This window comes from Tenrec ecaudatus, chromosome 13, assembly GCF_050624435.1.
Source record: "Tenrec ecaudatus isolate mTenEca1 chromosome 13, mTenEca1.hap1, whole genome shotgun sequence".
In the NCBI taxonomy this organism is placed as follows: domain Eukaryota; kingdom Metazoa; phylum Chordata; class Mammalia; order Afrosoricida; family Tenrecidae; genus Tenrec; species Tenrec ecaudatus.
In genome coordinates this window covers 67,178,687-67,195,904 of record NC_134542.1, presented here as the reverse complement: position 1 = coordinate 67,195,904, position 17,218 = coordinate 67,178,687, and the positions used below count along the sequence as shown (strand labels likewise).

Here is a 17,218-nt window from a genome sequence, read left to right as displayed (position 1 = left end):
TCTATTACTTCCTCTGAGAAGCTTCCCAACCCCCTTCCCACCTATTCATGGAAATGGTATTGTTCCAAAACAGACGTTCTGAGTTTTCTCTTTTTCAACCCTGGTGTTGGTGAACGCTGTAATCAGTTACCTAGACTCCCCTTTAAGGAAAAGGCTTCCTTCCCCCAACTGCCGGGAGTGTTGCTAGAAGACAGTCTCTGTTGTTGGTCCTCTTTGGATTGTCACACTACCTTGTCCAAGGTCAAGTGTCTTTCCATGAACTGTCCAGGTACAAAACAGACGGAGGTGGGTATGAAGGCCGGCTCTCCTGGCCCCATCTTGGAATAATGCTTCAGAGTCCCTCCTCTTGGGGCAGTTGAGGCCTTAAGTCAAACTGCACCAAAGTTCAAGTTCATCCTTCCCTTCTCCCCTCTTTCCCTCTTCTCCTTCCTCATCAGGTCCTCCTTCAGGTTCTCTCCTCCCTACTTGCCCCCCTCCTCCAGATCGCTGTCTTTTGAACTGGCTTCTGAGGCAAGTCGGACAGAACCACTTAGATGAAAAGCATTCATTCATTCATTCACTCACTCATTCAATCACTCACTCACTCACTGCACTAAATTCATTCCATAAGCATTTAGTAAGCACTCACTATGTGCCAGGAACTCTCGGAAATACAATGCACGGATCATACTTGAGTCTTTCTTTGTTAACGTGGGCTCTCCCAGTGCCTCAAGTTAAGCATTCTGGACCTCATTCCTTAGTTAGAGGTCCCAAAGGCTTAGAAGAGGATGTCACATTTTACCTGGAAGTTTTCTTTTATTGTGGAAAAAAACCCCAACTTGATATAAATTTCTTTTCCTGTGATGTATTGTTTTCTCCCAACAAAGGCATCCATACCATTCACTTATGGAATGTTCTGATTTATCCAGGTTGGCCTGGATTCTAGATTCTGCTCCTGGACTTCTGTGTCCCTTTTGGTCCCTCTTAGCTGTGTTAAAACTCAGGGTGGAAATAAGGAGGAAATAGTGACAAAACCCCACACTTAGAAACATTGCCAGATGACAGAATACTAGGGAGCCTTGCAAGAACCAAGGAATTCCTCAGCCAGGCCAACCGACGGAGTGGGAAATGGAGAGCCCGTCCCACACTTGCTGGCGTCGTGCAGTGTATGTGCCTGTTCTCGGATTGTTTTCTGGAGGGGGATTATAATTCTATTTCGTTTGTAAACTTCTTTGGAGAAAAACTGGAATCTCACACTTTCTACCCATCCAATGTCTGGGGGGTGGGGGGGAGACGGTTTTGAATAAATAATTGACTCCCCTCTTCAGGTCCTGGTGGCACAGTGGTTGTATGTTGGACTGCAAGCCACCAGGCCAGCAGTTCAAAACCACCAGCTGTGACTCTGGAGACAAATGAGGCTTTCTGGTTGGGTGGGGCCATGCGGCGGCCACGTAGCTCAGGTTCCAGGCTTGTGGTTGCCACGCCTGTTGTATATCCGCGTGGCTGGCCCGCCGCGCCATCTTGCCGCCATCATGTCCATGTTCGCGGGGAACACCAACTTGCCCCGCGCATTGGTGCCTGACGGGCTCCTCTCCGAGCTTACCCAGCACCTGGCGCAGGCCACCGGCCAGCCGGCTCAGGACATCGCCGTGCACTTGGCCCCGACCAGTTCGTGGTGTTGGCGGCTCTGGAGGGCCGGGTGCCCTCTGCAGCCTGCACGGCATCGGTCAGATCAGCGGGGCGCAGAACCGCACGTACAGCAAGCTGCTGCGCGGCCCACTGGCCGAGTGTCTGCGCATCCACCGGGACAGCATCTACATCAACTGTTATGGCGTAAACACCGCCAACGTGGGCTCAACGGCTCACCTTCGCCTGAGCCCCTCCCTGCCCCAGCAATACACGAAATACACGGTTCAGACACACACACACACCACCACCACCACCACCACCACCCAAAAATGAGGCTTTCTAATCCTGTAAACAATTCTAGTCTAGGAAACCCACAGGGACAGTTCTTCTCTGTGTATCGATAAGCCGTAATCGACTCAATGACAGCTTGGATTTTTGGTTTCTAAGTCCTCTTCAACTCGCAAACTAAGTCACATGGAGTTTGGCTGAATATGCAAACACTTCCAGAGAAAATTTAATAGCCTCTTTCATTACTAGAATTCTAGGCTCACTGTCGAAGAATTCCTCTTTAAGCCAACCTTGAAGTAAAGTACATAAATGTCATAAATCTGCATATAATTAATTTATCCTTCATAAGAAATTCACTGATAATAAAGCAGGTTATGAATGCAATTCATATACTTTTTAATGTACGTATCAATAGCTCCTAAGTATTTTTTAACTCCACCTCATCGTAGGAAGGATTTGAAGTAACTTATAATGAAAGATATTTTGTTAGGCAGGGCTCTCTAGAGAAACAAAACCAGGACACTTATGATTTTATGCAGTAGGACCCCAGACCTCGATGTTAATCCATTCTACTCTGTCCTATAATGGTACTATGAGGTGGAATAGACTTATTGGTAGTGAGCGGGAATAAGAGTAAGCATCCTTAAATTTGCCTCTATCTGACCTTTGGCTCTGGAGTGTTCCAAATAAATCTTCTTTTGTAGAACTGTAATCCAAGTTTCTATTTTACCCCACATGATTTATCGACACTAATCCGGATAATGTTCTTTGTCTGGCCAATAAGTATTCTAAGAATGTGTATAGGAGCAAATTCTGACGAAATAGACACCTGGGTGTTTGTGTCTGAGTGTTATACCTGGATTTGACGAGTCATCTGGCTATCAGGCTAAGACAGAGGACGACAGAGACAAGATAATCCCTGCCGTATGGCCCTGTGTGCCACTTTGCCTCTAGATCTGATTCTGTGGGTAAGACATTCTCTTTGGTTAACTATAGCTGACATTTTCTTGCAGCCAAAAGTGTCCTAAATGATTTAAAATCAGCAGTAAGAGCCAGCTTTGAAAGCAGATAGATCCAGTTGAACTAGTTAATCCATGTAAATTTGAAAAATAATTATTTAAAATTTTAAATATCAGTGTTCCTTCGTATATTGGGATAGATATTAAATGCCAACTATGCAAGGTTATTGTCAAAATTTGGTGTGAGAAAAAAAAGCACATAAAATATTTAGCACAGAACCTGATACATAGTAAGTGTTTAATAAAGAATAGCTATTGACACTCAAGAGAAACACAGGTAATCAATATATGAGTAACTGGCCCTTGGAAATGGCCATCGAATTTTCTCAGGCTATAATTTAGGCTTTTAGCCTGTCTTTAGTGAGGAGGAAAGACAATGGACCATTTCTTACTGCAAAACAATCCATCACATGCTGGAAGGTTATTATTAGGGGTCTCCTTTGTTAATCTCAAGTAAACATCTAAAACCAAACTATGAACTAATCGACCTATGTTCAATTACCTTGTGCTCTAACTGGGGAGAGATAGTAGTGTGGCAAAGGCAGGACTCGAGTCCCTGTATTAGTCTGGGTACTTTAGAGAAACAAATCTGCAGAAACTCTTATGGATAAGACAGAGTTTTATATAAAGGTTAAGTCACATCAAGAAAACATCCCAATCCAGTGCTGCCCATGCCCACAAGTCCAACATTAACCCATATGTCCTACACCAATCCACAACGTCCTCCTCCATCTCACAAAACACACGCAATGACTCCGACTGCAGGAGAAAAACCGAATCAGTGAGTATGTAAGCATCTCAGTGCTGGCAGGGGTCTCCACACAGGTGCTCCAACACCCAGGGCTGCATCAGGGTAGGTCCATGTGGCATCCTTGAGGATGTCTTGCAGGAAGTGAGCCTTGAAAGCTGAAGCAGGGAACTGAGTAAGGCAGCTGGTCCAACCATCACAAAACAAGAGAGCCGTGAAGTAGAAAGGCGAGGCTCACTGAGCCATTTATCTCTCCGCCTTTCAATTAACCCCACATGTGTTTATCAGCCAGGTTGGCACAATAAACTATCTCAGTCTCCTTTAAGCATCCACACAGTCTTGATGTTCTTTACTGTGTCAGATCTTGTGGACTTGAATCTCCTCGTCTCTGGAGGTCGATCTGTTTGGGGTAGACTGAGTGCTACCAATGCCCATGACATTTAGGAGAAAGGGTCAAGCCTCCCTGTGGAACTGGATCCCTGAGGGGTGTCACCTATGAGATGCTGGCAATGTTGGTTTGATTCTTCAAGGCCTGGATACATAGTCAGCAGGCCAGCTCGGGCCAGTGCATTAGTCCCTGGCCCATCAAGGGAAGAAGGTTTCACTGGAATGCTTCACCGGTCAAGTTGACTAGCAAATTCCTCAGTATCACATTAGCCCCCCTCCCCCCCAAAAAATGTTGAGGTAGAGTGGGTAGGAAGAATGTGGGAGCTGAGAGAAAGTGAAGTCTGACTGCCCTGAAGAAATTTCTTTTGTACATTGACCTGCTTTTTACATCTCTCAGTCAAGCAGTACAAATTGGTTCAATTAATTAGTTTCTTAGCAACAGGATTATGTTATCTGGTACCACTCATTTCCTGAAAGTGTTGAGAATACAATAGGTAGCTGTTTTGTTGTTGTTGTTGTGACTATTGGTGTAAATTGTAAAATAAAGTGAAAGTGTCAATATTTTTAAAACAAAACCATAAGAAGGCCATTTATTTTTTAAAATATTGACTATTGTCATCTTCCTTTTTGCTGTTGTTATATTTATTTTAGAATGGGTTGGGGGAAGTATTTCCTCTCCCAAACCATCACCAGTATCACCAAAGGGAAGCCAGCTGTTGTACCTGAATATAGGTCTTGCTTGTTCCAGGAGAGGAACTGTCTTTGTTTTTTCTGGATGGGGCCAGATTGACAAAGAACCACACTTAGGGCATCACTCCCATAGGTCTTCATTCAGAAGGACTAGGCCTACTGCACAATGGAGTGGTATGTCCAAAGAGAGAAATTGATGCTTCTGCAGGAAAGGGGAGCTGGGAAGACCAATTGAGGATGGTGGTGAGGAAAGTGGGAACTTGCATTCTGCCTGAGGAGACCCTGGATGAGTGTGAAAGTCACTGTGAACACATTAAGCCCAAGGGAACTAGCCACCAGCAGAACCAGCTGCCGTCAGACTGTGCTGCCCCGGCAAGCAGGATCAGTAACTTTCAGTAACTGATCCCAAACCAGAGACCCTGCTACATTTTCCTGCACATTCTTTTACAATCTCAAGAGTGGGGAGGAGGCTGGGAAATTACTGAGCTGGAAGTCCCTCAATCTAAAGAGCTACAATAGCAGAGTCCTTAATTTTGGGTACAATATCAAACATTCCTGGCACTGTGGAACAAATCATTCTTTCTGGATTTATAATTTTTAGAATTATGCAAACCAACAGCAAACAGAAATGAAAAGAAAAATCAGGCAAGGCACAATAAATTGAGCAATGCTTAGATAAAGAATCTGCATGTTGCATATTATGAATAATGTGCCCAACCAAACAATTAAATGCTCAGTCTCTTGATCTTTAGCACGATATGAAAAGCATCTGTGCTTATTAAATTTCTATTGTAAATTGGGTGAAGGTTTACAGAGAAGATCATCAGGTTTACATTCAACAGTTCACAAACATTCATCTCTTTGACTGCAATCCCCTCAATCCAGCAAAACTTACCCCACTTCTACCTTCTGCCTCCTGTTTCCAGTCCTCCGCTTTAGCCCTTCTGAACCTTGTCCTTGAGTAAATGCTGTCCTTTTGATTTCAAGTGGTTGACTATCCAGAGGTGTGCGTACTTCTCTAGTATTATTGTTGCCTGTGTAGACCTCTCTCGTGTGTCTGAGAGGCGCCCGGTGGCATCGTGGTTACTCGTTGGACTGCAATCTGCAAGGCCGGCAGTTCGAAACTACCAGCTGTTCTGAGGGAGAAAGACAGGGCTTTCTACTCCTATAGAGATAGTCTTGGAAACCCACAGAGGCGGTTCTACCCTGTCCTGTGGGATCACCCGATGGCAGTGTGTTTGGTTTTGATTTATTTTTGTCTGAGGACTGAACCAAAGTGGTAAATTCAGATCCAGACCTGAAGGGCAACTAAAGGGCCAAAGTCTCGGAAGTTCCACAACCAGTCTCTGTCCAACCCCAACTAGGAAGCCGCTTCTTCATGATTTTGAGCTTTGTTTCACATTTTTTCTCCACTCCATCTGGAACATTTTAATAGGATCCTTTTCAGGACACTTGGTCGTGGTAGTTGGACACCATCTAATTCTTCAGGCCCCACGGCCAGGGAGACTAATGTCCATGTGGCCCCTTGGATTAACTGTTGCCAAAGGTCCCTGATTTTCTCCACTCTTCTTTCCTCCAGACAGATGGCTGCTCACAAGCTTTGAAGACCCCTGTGGCTATCTGCCAAAGTCAGATGTAGAAGGATGTCTTTCTGGACACTTGATACCAATTGACCTTGCAGTCCCTGAGACTACTATGTTCTTGAGCCCTCATGCCCAGAGACTCATTGCCTCGAGCTGTTTGGCTCTGTCTAAGAAGTTTTCATAAGGAAGGCAACAGTTTTGATATTTTGCTAGTATACAATGACTACACACACACACACGCACACACACACAGTCCCTATGTTATGAATGTCTGACCTCGGGACCACTCATATTTGCTGTTTAATGTTATGTGAACTTGCCTTCATTTTGAAACACTGAGCCAAGCTCCTGCTAGTAATAAATTCTGCATCACCATCACCTTCACTAAGGAGCCCCAGTGATGCTGTTGGGTAAGTGATGGTCTGCTAACCACAAGGCTGCTGGTTCAAAACCACCAGCTGTTCGACAGGAGAAAGATGGGTAGTCCCAGAAGCCACATAAAGGGCCACTTCAAGTGGGTGACAGGTTATTACTTCCACTCACTGTGTACGCAGCTTTTGAAGCCGTTACTTGCACTCAAGCAAGGTTAATTGGAGCCTTATACGTTTGTCCCTACCTATCTACCAATTCAATATAAGACGGATTTAGGAATGAATCGCATCAGAACCCGGGGACGTCCTGTATTCCCTGTATAATAGACGTTATTGTTCACAGCGTGGTATGAAGGACTCCAGGACCCGGTGGAGCATTTGTCAACGTGTTTGGTCATTGTTTCTTACCTGTCTAAAAGACCACTCGCTGAGTGCTCCAGTGCCATTTCACCTTGGCAATCAAGAGTTCGATTTAGCACTTTGCTTGCTGACTGACTAACTGTTCAACAACTTAGAAAATGCTGATGGCTAGACAAGGGTATGGTATCTTTCACTTCGAATGTTAGCCTAAATTCACAGCTTGGGCTACTCCCCCATGCACACAGAACTGAGGGAAAAATGTAGGGACATAGGACCCTTTTAGGGACAAAAGTTATGGCATGTGTGAGTTTCCCCAGGTAAGTATCAAGGGGCGTAAGAGACACATCAAAAGGCAGTATATCAATTCGATATACCTAAGAAGCAGGACATGGGAATTGGCATGTCATTTACGTAAGAGAACGTGATTTTTAAAACCCGAATGGAGCAGTGATAGGACGTCTTTAATCGTCTGATTGAAACAATGAAGTAACATGCACAGCGCCTCGCGGCCGGGCTTTCAACGCGATCCATTTCACCCCAAAGTGAACAGAGCCAGCGCCCCTCTGTCTGCTCAGAAGCGGTCACCTCTCTGATTCAAATGCAAGATGCTGCTGCAGATGAAATTCGCTGGGACAAAATGTTCCGGAGCAAGATTACATTTCCACTGGGGCAGAAAGATATTTGCCAGCATCTCATTAAGGCTTCGATACGAGGGTTGGATTTCAATCTGCACCCAGATAGAATGGCAATAATCCAGTAGCCAGGATAGAGCGAGGCCTTTGTTTCCTGGAAGCATTATGCGGTACTTTCCCCATCTACAATAAAAACTTGAAAAAAAATTTCCAAGAGAGTAGACAGGGGAAGAAATCACCGCGTGGTCATTTTCGTGTCAGCGGCACACGCTTTCTGTAAAGCCTCTGCGGCCCGATCACTTTGCCTCTCGCTTGGGGAGGAGAAGGTGACCTCATTTACATTTAGCCCCACCTGAGGAACAGGGCTGCGATGCTCAGCGCTGTCAATGTCGCCTCAATCCTTCCACCTTGGCAGCCCCACATCCCATCATTAATGTAGTCCAGCCATTTTAAAGCCGGGCATTTTCCCTCTTCCCCCAGAAGTAATTTACAACTTAATGGAAAGGTGAGAGATTGGCTTTAACAGGTTTTATGAATTTAAGCAAAAGGTTCCGCTGAACATTTCTCTCTGGAGAGAGGTTATTCTTTGGCTGGGAGGCATTTGTAATAATTCAGTAATCAAAAATGATTCGCCTCCGACTTGCTAATTTGCTTAGTCTCGTCAGCAACAAAGAGGTCTAAACGGTACTGCTCATTTCGAAGGGAGCCCCAGCAAAGCTTCCAGCTCAGCCGGAAACCTCAGAATCCACCATCTGAGCTTTTAACCCCATTTCAAATTTGTGCCAGTGTAATGTCATTAGAGACTGATTTCATCTACAGGGTGGCTTGGTTTTTCATGGAATTTAAGTCTTTCTCTGAGGGGAGGTGGGGGGGACATTGAAGGGAGCAAACCACAGCCCACATGAAGCATGCTGCCCCTCAAGGCTCAGACACTGGGAACACTGCAGATTTCATGAGAGTCTCTTTCCTCTGAAACTTTTAGGCAAATGTGGCAGGTTAGAACTCTAGACTGGTTCTGAGTAAGTGGGATATCCAGTTGTATGCTTCCTAATTGGCATTTGCATGGTTGGCTCTAAGGACCATCTCTTCAGGCAGCATGATGTCGCTGTCCTCACAACGATAGCCCCAGCTTCTAGGACAGTGCCAGGCACTAGGATGCTCAGTAAATATGGTCTGCGATAGAACCGAGCTTGGTGACTGGACCGTCTATGAGAGATTCTGTTCTCGGGCCTCAGGTTGTGTCAGTGGCCTGCCATTCCTCAGCAGCCTTCTGTGGGTGGTGGCTCCAGCCCGTCTATTTCCAAACACCTGCCCCTCAACTAGTCAAGCTGGATAAGTCAATGGAAAAGTGTGTCATGAAGATGAAGGCCTCTTAATCTATAAAATAAATAGATGAAACTTTATCTGTGATCCCATAATTTTCCCCAACACCATTGACAGTTCAAAACTTCCCTATGTTCTCTTCATTTTTCATTGGAACCATTCTTTGAGATCTTATACCGTACTAGCTCAAGAATCAACACCCCTCCCCCCCAAAAATCAAGTACAATTAGACATGATAAGACATACAAGGAGTTTTCAGTCTGGTTGTGGAGAGTGGTTGGCAGAAGAAAGACCTCCCAAGAAGCTCATACCCTCATCCTCCAAACCCAACCCAAACCCCAGTCAACTCTGACTCCTAGCAAGCCATAGGACAGATTAGAACTGCCCCAAGTGGGTTTTCAAGGCTGCAGCTCTTTATAGAATCAGCATTGACTCAATGGCAGTGAGTTCGGTTTTGGGTCTGGAGTCTTTGCAGTTAGCTGCCCAATGTATAGCCCACTATATCACCTGGACTCCTGGTCCGAATCCCTACCTGTGAGAAACGAATGAACCTGTGAGTAATGTATGCGACATGGTAAAGGAGAATCAAGTTTGCAGATAGAATTAAGATGGCTAGTTTCCTTTAAAATACAGAGATCATCCTGGCTTATTCGGTTATTGACCCCAGGTGTATCAAAATAGAACTGTGCTCCGTAGAGTTTTTGGTGGCTGATCGTTAGAAGTAGATCACCATGTCTTTCTTCCCAGGCACCTCTGAGTGAACTCAAACTGCCAACTTTTTAGTTAGTAGCCAAACATATTAACCATCTGGACCATGCAAGGACCCCAATATAACCATAAAGTCCCTGCATTTGGAAGAAGAAGGCAGAAGGTTACAGTGTCAGAAGAAAGGGGGAAAAATTGACTTGTTATTGCTAGTTCTGAAGATGGAAGGGACCAGGAGCAAGAGAATGTGGGCAGCTCCTAGAATCTGGAAAAGGCAAGAAAATGCACTCTCCCCTCGAGCCTCCAGAGAGAAACGCAGCCCTGCTGACTGACACCTTGACATTAGTCCCGAGAGACCCACGTCAGACTTCTGAACTGTAAGATGCTAAGTGTGCATTGCCTCAACCCAGCCTGTGTGTTACTGGGGTGGGGGAGACAAAGAACCACATATAAGGAGGGTTTAATAGGCTATTGTGATTGATTTCATTTCTTGGGGTGTATAAATATATATAGTACATTTCTTTAAAAACAAAAACCTCAATCCCTCCAGATTCCTGAGTGGCTTAAAAAAATTGGTAGGGGAGGAAGAAAAATGAAATCGAAATGGACTCAGAGTCTTTAGTGACAAAGAAGTTCATATCCATCAAACAAACCAACTGTGTATGGGGAGCACATAGACACAATTAGTAGTTTCATCCACAACGATTACATATCAATATAGACTTAAGTTGTATAGTCTGGATTAAAAAAAACTCTTAAAAGGCTAAAGGAAGTCCATGGAAAGGCAAGGGTAGAAAACTAACATTTGTGGCGCATATACAACCTGCCAGTCACTATGCAACATCTGTGATCTCATCGGGTTGCTAATTGCTTTGATAATTGGTTAGGAAAGGTAGTAGATAATGACATATGTTTCTTCTTAAGAGGTCTCTGTACTCATCAAATATGAAGTTAAGTGGAAGTTGGATCTTCATGTTCTGTTTCAATTGTTTTATGGCGTATTCCATTTACAATAACAATCATTTTTTAAAAAGATGGACTAGGTAGGTATTCTTTCTTAAGGAACACATCTCAAACTTTTGAAATGAAGGCAAATCACTTAACCCTGCCCAGTTATGCTAAACATACAAGTATGTGCACTGAAATAATCAACCTAATGAATTCTAGGGAGAAGTATGTGTGCTGAGAGGTAGACGTTAACCTGGCTGCGTTTCAAGTATGTTTACATCTATGCACTTGATTCTGTAATAGTCTCTCCAAGCTGTTGATTCGCGCCACCTGAAACACACTGTCAACCAAGGACAAAATAATTGTTACAAAATGATGATGGCAACATATGTACAAATACGCTTGATACAATTGATGTGTGGATTGTTAAAATAGCTGTAAGAGCCCCAATAAAGTTATCTTAAAGTAATAATGGTAATTGTTACAGCCCCTTTAATTAGTCTGTTTGTTGAGTCAATAATTTTATTTCTTCTAACCAAATAGAGTTTGGTCTTAGAGATTTGGAAATCAATTTTTTATTTGATTTCTTCCAGCATACAGTACTTAAACAAAAAGAATCATACATTGATTTCTCTATATTTGCTAAGATTAATGCTTCATAAAAGGACCAGATGCTTTCAAAGGCGAGTTGGTTAGAGACTTAAAAACACTTACACCTCAAGGCCCACACACACACGGAACGCCCCAACTGCTCACCCATGTATTTCTTTCACAAACACCGCTTGCAGTACCTATGCTTTTCTTAGCAATGAGCGTTTCCAATTACCCAGCCTGTGGTCATCACAAGCAGAGCATCTTTTGCATGAGAATCTGAACTGTCAGTGAGTCGAATTCCAAGGCAAGCATGCCAAGAACTAACTACAAGAGCCTGATTGTTGTATAAGAAAACCCTTTACCCACTTCCATCAAATCAATTCTGGCTCATACAACTTTATAGGATGGAGTACAGCTGCTCTTTAAAGGTTCTGAGACTGTGAATCTTTATGGGCCTCATCTTTCTTCCGCCGAGGGCTTGGTGACATTGTGGTTAACAGCCCAACCATAACCCACAGCACCACTACGGTTCCGTAGGAATATTCTTTCAAACTCACTGCCGTTGAGTTGATGCTGACTTACAGGGACCCTGTAGGACAGGGTGGAACTATCGCTGTGAGTCTCCAAGATTGTAACACTTGACGGGTATAGAAAGCCGTGTCTTTCTCCTGGTGGTTTTCGAACTGTGGACTTTGTGGATCGTAGCCCATAGCGTAACCACTACACCACCAGGGCTCAGTTAGGAATATTCTTTTTTGTTGTTGTTGAACAATTTATTAGGGGCTCATACAACTCTTATCACAGTTCATACACATACATACATCAATTGTATAAAGCACATCTGTACATTCTTTGCCCTAATCATTTTTTTCTCCTCTTTTCTTTTTTTACATTTTATTAGGGACTCATACAACTATTAGCACAATCCATACATATACATACATCAATTGTATAAAGCACATACATACATTCCCTGCCCCCATCTTTCTCAAAGCATTTGTTCTCCACTTAAGCCCTTTGCATCAGGTCCTCTTTTTTTTCCCCCTCCTTCCCCTCTCCCCCATCCCTCATGTGCCCTTGGTAATTTATACATCATTATTTTGTCATATCTTGCCCTATCCGGAGTCTCCCTTCCCCCCCTTCTCTGTTGTCCCTCTCCCAGGGAAGAGGTCACATGTGGATCCTTGTAATCAGTTCCCCCTTTCCAACCCACTCACCCTCCACTCTCCCAGCATCGCCCCTAGTTAGGAATATTCTTTAGTGGTTAATTATTTACCATTATTGGACTTCGAAATGACAAATGCTCTTCCCTTCCCACGGTGGGAAGTTATGATAACCTTTTACCACTGGGACTAGGTAGGGGTTCTCAGCATTATGAATGCTAGCTACTATTATGTCAAGAATATTGATATTTTTTTAAAAAGTCATTTAATTGGGGGCTCTTACAGCTCTTATACAATCCATACATCAGTTGTACCAAGCACATTTGTACCTATGTTGCCATCATCATTTCGAAAACATTTTCTTTGTACTTGAACCCTTGGGATCAGCTCCTCTGTTTTTCCCTCCCTCCGAATATGGGCATTTAAAAAAACAGGACTGCTGTTCTTTTTGCCCCCACTCCTGCCATGGCATCTGTGAAAAAGCCTGTGGTGCAGGAGGACAAAAAAGAAGTGAGTTCTGAAGTTGGCCTTGACTGCACCCATCCTGCAGAAGATGGAATCACGGAGGCTGCCAATGTTGAGCAGTTTCTTCGAGAAAGAATCACGGTGAATGGGAAGCTGGTCGTCTCAGTGGAGGGGTTGTGAACATGGAAAGAAGCAAGAGCAAGATGACTGGAACCTCTGAGGTGCCTTTTCCAAAAAGACCTCTCTCTCTCTCTCTTTACACACACACACACACACACACACACACACACACACACACACACACACACACACACACGTTGCCAACAGCGAAGAAAGTTACAAGTTATAGTTACTTCCAGACTATCCAGGATGAGGAAGAGGAAGATGAGGACTGAAACTCCATTCTGTGGAATATTTTGTATGAATCCTTGAATAAAAGTTAGCTGGGGGGGAGGGAGGGGGAGGACTGTAAGTGTTCGAAAATGCCTTTCAACAACCCTCGTCTGTAAAGCAAGACATCCCTTGTCTGGCTCCTCATTGGCTGCAAGTCTTCATGGTTTACAATGCATACTTACGTGAAGAAGAAGAAGCCTCTGCTTTGTGTCCTTTGCTGTCTGAAGGGAATCATTATGCAGTTACAGTGAAGTAATTCCCCGTGGCCCTGTAAGCAGCCCCTGCCATGAAAAGAGAAACTGCCTCCAAAACCCCAGGAAGCAGAAGAAAGAAATCGGAGGAAACTGGGTCTCAGGCTAGGCATGCTAAAAGATGGGTGATAGCGAAGGAAGGAGAAGGTTCTAACAGATTCTGACTCAGTTGCTATAACCAGTCAGCATGCAAGAGACTGGGAGACGCCAGGGTTTTCATCTTGTTATATTTCTAAGTTTTAACGTCAAGAGTTGAGTTGACTATTTGGTAAGTTAATGACATTGATATAGAGCACATCAATTCCAAGTTTTTTTTAATTAAAAAAGAGTGGATTTCCAGGAATATTGTATAAAGGAACACTTTGGTTGAGACGATCGTAACTTGAGGAATGTCTTCCTCTGCATTCTCACGGTAATATAATCTGCTTCTGTCTTTTAGCCCAGCATGTTGGTTATTCCTCAGACCACTTCTCCAGTGAATGTTTATATTAATACATTTCATTGTGTTAATAATCTTGTCTTACTGGTACTTTTCACTGCAGCATCTTAAATGTGGTTTTAATTCACTGTCAGTGAACCACAGAGGTGAGTTCAATCCCAGACCTGAAGGGTGTCTGAGGTCCATTGTCTTGGGAGTTCCACTGGTCTCTGTTCAATCTCGCTACCAGTGAGCACATCTTTTTTTTTTTCATGCTTTTAAATTTCAGTCCACAGTTTTCTCCTATTCTATCCAGAACTCTCTAATGTGATTCCGTTCAGAGAAGTTGGCAATAGCAGCTGGAACTATCTAGTTCTTCTGGTGTCATTGTCATGGGGGCTAGTTTACATGATCCATCAGTGCACTGGACTCACTGTTTGCACGTGCCTTTGCTTTCCATTACTCTTCTTTGTTCCAGATGGAGAGAGACCAGTAGTCACACCTCAGATGACGTCTCATAAGCTTTTAAGACCACAGTTGCTACTCACCAAAGTAGGGTGTAGAATGTTTTGTCTTTGTGGACTATGTCATGCCAACTGACCTCGGTGCACCCTCAGCCTATGACCCTGAGCCCCCAGGCCCAGTGACTCATAACCGTGTCGACTGTGTGCTCCACCATATTCCTGGATCTATTGTAGCACAGGTAAATGCACATGTAGAAATAGGAGGGGCTTCAAGTTTATGGTAACATGGAATTAATTAAAAGGTAATGTAATTTTTCCATGAACTTTTGGAGCCCCCTCATAGCCTCTGTCAAGGCTACGTGTGTATGGGCATGGCCCCACTCTCCCTCTCACAGCTATTCAGCCTTCATGTCTATTTGTGCATCGTTCATAGATCACCATTACTGCAGGACTGTGGATGTTGCTGTTGTTTTTTGTCAGGTGTCGATGATTCAGTTCCAGCTCACAGTGACACTGCAGCTGAACAAAACACTTCCTGGTGTACGCCTTCCTCACAATTCTGGTTATTTTGAGCCCATTGTTGCAGCCACTGTATCAATCCATCTTGTTGAAAGTTGAGGCCCTTCCTCTTTGTTGTTGCCCCTATAGTCTGATGTCCTTCTCTAGGGGTGGGTCCCTCCTGACCACATGTCCAGACTACGTAAGACAACGTTTCACCCTCCTCAATTCTAAGGAGCATTCCATTCTTGCTATACTTCTGCCAAGACACATTTGTTCTTTGGGTAGTCCACAGTACTTTCAATATTCTGAACTGAAATCCTATTTCAACTCCATCAATTCCCCTCCTGTCTTTCTTACTCATTGCCTAGATTTGGCATGCGTAGGGGGTGATTGAAAATACCATGACGTGAGTGAAACACACTTAAATCTCCAAAGTGACAGCTATTCTATTTAACACTTTAAATAGGCTTTTGCAGGAGATTTGTCCAATCTAGTACATCATTTAATCTCTTGACTGCTGCTTCCATGTGTATGGATTGTGGATTCAAACAAAATGTGTATGGGTTAGAGAGAGTTTTATATCAAAGAACAATTGTACATTAAGAAAGCATCCCAGCCCAGTTCAATCCAAGTCCATAAGTCCTATATTATGTCTAGTACTGGTCTATAAATTACTCTTCAGACTCATGAAACATATTTAATGACACTGAATGCAGGAAGATCACAGGCCAGTGAGTGGAAAGTCTTGTGGGTCCAGTGGTGGTGGAAGCATCTCAGCATTGGCAGGGTCTCCATGTAGCTCCTCCAGCTCCAGAGCTCTAGCTACATAGCATAGCTCCATAAGGCTCTTTGTCAGCATGTATCCCACCTACAGCAAGCTATTTATCTCCTTAGGGGCTCCGAATAAGGTCATCAAGCTGCAGCCTGCTTGACAGGCTAAATTCCACCCCTTCAGTCTTAAGTCTCAAATTGACAACAGACTATGTAACCACCACAGACCACCCCTTGTCAATGTGATACTTTCACACAGATATTTAGCCATATATAAATTTCAAATAAACAATAATAAAATCATATCTGTACCTAACAGGATAAAACTAAAATGCATACAATTCAAGATGTTCCACCCTCATTTAAATATAACATTCTATAAGTGAACAAAACAAAAATATTCTATACTTATGTGAGCACTTACACCTTAATCCTATAGTCCTATGAATATATCCCAGCACCTATGAAAGTTTATAAGCCAGCCACGTCAAGCCTTTATCCTCCCCATTTTAGGTATACAATTTCTGTAGTGTCCACTTAACGTCAACCCAGGGCTCTGAGGAGACAATCATCTTCGGCATGAAGAACCTTCATTCCAGTTGGAACCTTGTAAAGTCTGCATGCATAAGCAAAGCTAAACCAGAATAGGCCATCCATAAAGTCAGCAGCGATATGCACCAGTTCATAAGCTCAAACATCTCTTCATCTGGTCAGGTTCTGGTCAACTCAATGTGGGCTGCCTCACTTAGCCTTACCAGGTTGCCCTCTGGCTGCCTTGCCTTTAGACCATGAACCCATCACATATTCTCAACAAGCCTACCCCCCTTGGGCTAGGTCATGAACTTCAGACGAGTGAAACCACTCCCATCTTCTCCTCTAGTTTCCTGTAAACCAGGTCCATGCTGTCAGTGGCCAGACTCAAATCATCTCTTTATTGCTGCATCTCTCTAATTCAAGCAAAAATGTAACCCTTGACAACTTCAAGCTTTTCTCCATTTACCATGATGCTGCTTGTTGGTTTGGTTGTGGACATTTTTGTTCTCTTTACATTAAATGTATGTATGTATAGTATTCCATACTAAAGACCGCAGTCTTTGATGTACACCAGTAAAGATTTCAAGTTCTCTTCACTTTCAGCAAGTAAAGTGTATCATCTACATAGTACAGGTTGTTAATGAGCCTTCCTCCCATCCTGGTGCTGCGTTCTTCACAGAGTGCCGCTTCTCCGATTATTTAGTCATCCTACAGATTGAAGAAGTGTGGTGAAAGGATACAACTCCTACGGATCTTTTTCTAGATTTAAAACCATGACGCATTCCTTTGTTCTGTTCGAACTGCTTCTTGATCTGTGACTAAGTAAAACGAGCACAATGGAGTATTCTAGAACCCCCGTTCTTCATAACGTTACCCCTAGTTTGCTGTGATCCACACGCATACCATTGCACAGTCAACACAGCTCCAGTAAACATCCTTCTGGGATTCTCTGCTTTCAACCAAGAGCCGTCTGACCTCAGCACTGATAGTCCTCTTCTGAAT

General features: G+C 43.7%; 1 pseudogene; it reads left to right on the top strand.

The window, feature by feature from the left end:
- The first annotated feature begins 1,511 nt into the window (after nt 1-1,511).
- LOC142423996 (macrophage migration inhibitory factor pseudogene) lies at nt 1,512-13,064 on the top strand (annotated as a pseudogene).
- The last annotated feature ends 4,154 nt before the right edge of the window (nt 13,065-17,218 follow it).